Here is a 4,271-nt window from a genome sequence, read left to right on the forward strand (position 1 = left end):
CATTTAACAGTTGTGTTGTTCGTAGAACGGTTGCATTGTTCGTGAAACATTCGTGTTGTTCGTTGAACAATCACGTTCATTTAACAGTTGTGTTGTTCGTAGAACGGTTGCATTGTTTGTGAAACATTCGTGTTGTTCATTGAACAAACACGTTCATTTAACAGTTGTGTTGTTCGTAGAACGGTTGCATTGTTTGTGAAACATTCGTGTTGTTCATTGAACAAACACGTTCATTTAACAGTTGTGTTGTTCGTAGAACGGTTGCATTGTTTGTGAAACATTCGTGTTGTTCATTGAACAAACACGTTCATTTAACAGTTGTGTTGTTCGTAGAACGGTCGCATTGTTCGTGAAACATTCGTGTTGTTCGTTGAACAAACACGTTCATTTAACAGTTGTGTTGTTCGTAGAACGGTCGCATTGTTTGTGAAACATTCGTGTTGTTCGTTGAACAAACACGTTCATTTAACAGTTGTGTTGTTCGTCGAACGGTCACATTCTTCATTGAACAGTCGCATTGTTCGGTGAACGGTCGTGTAAGACTGAGGACGCTATTCTAAACATGGTATACTAATAGCGAGTTCTTATTACGTTGGTGCAGCAAAATGGTGTCAAAGTAGTGTCGTTTCTTCGAGATTGCACTTTGATCGGGTTCGCCTGTTAATCTCGCCGTCTCAATATTATTATTGGAGCGTGGTCTGTATTTCACCGCGCCATCTTGTGTGTAAGTTTACGACGTTACGACGCATGTTTAGGCCAAAGCACATGTATTGCTTCGCTGGGTGCATACCTTAACCAGTGTCGTACCGACATACACACCGCAGTATTGCAGACCGCTGGTAAACTCAGCAATTGCTTTAGTTAATTAGTTAATTAGTTTAATTAGCAATTAGGGCGATTGATTAACGATTAATAAATGATAAAGATAGGCTTCCTTGCAATGTTTGACTTCATGTAATAGACACACGTGAATGTGTAGAAAAATTCCCACTGGTAAGCAATTAAGGTCATTGATAATTAAAATAAACGGCAGAGATAGGCTTGACTAGCAACTTGATAGGGCAACGCTTGACTTGATGTAATAGACAAATGTGTAGAAAAATTAATCGAATCGTTGCCCCGGTTTCTATTCTATCGATTCTAGTCCATGTCATGCAATGCTGTCAGTAGATAACCGGTATCTTGGGTAGACACGAATTTCGATATTTCCACATAACGGTATTTGTGGGAACGTTGCTAGAAAGTGAATTGCAATGACATGGAATACATCGACATTTAGGTTTTAATTGCAGTGCTTCCGATGGCCGTATATAGTCCTTGCAGCGAGATTTCGCCGCTATTTGGTGTTAACGAGCGTTTATCGATTAACGAGGAATTAATTCTAACGCGCGCGAGTCTTGAGTTTGACATGGTTGACGACGATTCTAGTTGAAGACAAGAATAAAGTTTTGTTTTCGTGAATTGTTGTCTTTGTTTGTTTCGATCACCGGTTCACATTTATGCTTTGCTGGTGTCTAGCCGGAACAGGCTCTACAGGCCTCAGTGTTTCCCCTGCATTGACACGAGTGAGGCGGGCCACCTCGCTCAAATTCTCAGCCGCCACACAGAAATTTGTCCAAAACACCGCCTCACTGACGAAACTTTTGACAACTTGAAAAAGAGATGCAAGTCTCATGCAATGTGTTCAAAATAGCTTAGAATGCACCAAATTGCATTTTTCCAAAAATGTCCTGCGGGGGGGCATGCCCCCGGACCCCCTAGCTTGGCCAGCACCTGTGCTGCTCGCTTTGCTAGGACCTCGAAACGCGCAAAGACATCACAAAAAAACATTTACCACCTCACAGACCTTTTTTGGCCAGGGGAAACATAGGGTCTGTTTCATATACCCTTTCCCCCACGTAGTGAGAAGCGAGAAGGCAACTTGTGGCAGGCTGGTAATGCGTTTGGGTGAGAGAATTATCTAAAGGAATGTACAAGATGAAAGAATATAATAAACCATAATATAATACATAATATCATATATACTATAGTATACTATACCTAGAATGGAATATATATGGCGGCCGCGTGCGCCTTTCCGCGGACTAGCGCCAAGATCCATCTCAGCGTTAGGATCACACATCCTGTCAGGAACACTCCTCTGGTATCTCCCGTCTCAATCTGGATGGTTGGACCTCACGTAATTTCGGTAAGCCGCAATTTTTGGACGGTTTTCATGATCACACTGGCGTTATAGTCGTGTAAAATTTATATAATGAGCCGATATCAATGCACGTCGTTCACTCTCGACGCAACTGCTGCATGCATACACATACGTGTGACATCACACGACCGTTCACAGTTCCATCTCAGCAACAGAATGAAGAATAAAGCTTGTTTTCGAGAATTGCCAATTTTTATTTTCTTATCCCACTAGTAACGCTATCATCGCACGCAAGCAACACGGATCGTGATTGGGACGTAAAGACATGTAAAGCATTATCTCCGGCGAGAACTTGTGTTTTTCACTTAATTTATCAAATGAATTTTATTACCGAAGTACCGTCTTATGTCAATATATAGGCTACTGCGGAGCGCGAAAGAAAACAATATACCGGGAACACTCGCATTACGGCGCGGATGCCTTACATTACGTCGCTCGCTTGTTTCTATTTATGTTTCTATTCTTCGCACGCGGGGACACCTCACATCTTTCTTGTTTATTGCAGTAGAACATAGCTTTTTTACGCCACAAGGGCCTGCGTCGCACATAATTTTATCCGTGGTAAAAAATCATTTACAATGCAGTACAGAATTTTTTTTTCAGAGTAGCGATGCCACACCATAAAGGGGGAAGCGTCACATCGTGTCAATCGCGTCATTTCTATCTTTCACTCGCGCGCGTGAAAACACCTCACGCGTCATTTCTATCGTTCGCGCGTGGCGCGTGGCGGGTGGCGCCTTACATGTTGTCAACACAGGAGGACTGTAATTTTTTCCAAGGACTTTTCAAGGACATTTTATCGGAAATTCAAGGACATTTTACAGGCATTTTATCGGAATTCATACACGAGAACAAAAACATACCTGAGTAATTTAATAACCCATTCTATCACTGCATGTCACCTCTAAAACTTACCTGGAAATCACATTAATAAACCGCTTCTAAACACTGTCACTTCTCAACAACCTACGCTTGATTTACTGACTGATTTTCACTGACTTACTGTAATTTGTGATCATCAATTCCCAACTGTCCCTATGCGTGTCTAATGAGTTTTTTAAGGGCTGGCATCAAACGCATTTTTTATTGAGGTTTGCACATTATTGATGGTACAAAATTTCATTTTTATTACAGGCAAATGATTCTTTCCTAAGAAATTCAAGACATTTTCGTGAAATTCAAGGAACATTTTCAAGCACAAAATCAACATTTTAGCTAAATCAAGTACTTTTCAAGACTCCTCAATTCAAGGACCTTTCAAGGACTGTGCGCAACGCATGAAATCATGACTTTCAATCTTTTTCTCATTCGGCGGGGTGCGCGATTTCTCCGTCGCCTCCCATCTTGGTCTAGCGGCGTCCGATGGTAGGATGTAGAAGGCAGCGAGCGAGGTGGAAGGCGGTTCTCCTCACATCTTGTCTACGGCGTCGATGCTAGGATGTGGAAGCAGCGAGGCGAGGGTGGCGAGGCGTCGCCGTCACATCTTGTCTACGGCGTCGATGGCTAGGATGTGGAAGCACGCGAGCGAGGTGGAGCGGTCCGCTCACATCTGTCTACGGCGGTCGAATGGCTAGGATGTGGAAGCAGGCGAGCAGGGTGAGCGGCCGCCTCACATCTTGTCTACGGCGTCGATCGGCTAGGAACGTGTAAGCAGCAAGCGAGGGTGAGGCGGTCACCTCAAGCATCTTGTCTACGGCGTCGATGGCTAGGATGTGGAAGCAGCGAGCGAGGGTGAGCGGTCGCCTACACATCTTGTCTACGGACGGCGTCGATGCTAGGATGTAGAAGCAGGCCGAGCGAGGGTGGAGGTGTCGCGCGTACACATTTGTCTACGGCGCGATGGCTAGCATGTGGAAAGCAGCGAGCGAGGGTGGTGCAGTCGCCTCGCACGAAGCAGCAGCGCGTACCCATGTTTGGGGGGTGGCGTGTACTGCCGGAACCGTCCCGTCCTCAGACGACGCTCGATGGCAGTAGCAGCGCTGCGTAGAACTCCGAGAAGGACAAGGCGAATGTCGGTACCATGTTACTCGCAAGATCGAATGCAGGCATCGATTGTCGGCGGCGCGAC

Source organism: Priapulus caudatus, unplaced genomic scaffold (genome assembly GCF_000485595.1).
Source record: "Priapulus caudatus unplaced genomic scaffold, Priapulus_caudatus-5.0.1 Scaffold1362, whole genome shotgun sequence".
Lineage (NCBI taxonomy): Eukaryota > Metazoa > Priapulida > Priapulimorpha > Priapulimorphida > Priapulidae > Priapulus > Priapulus caudatus.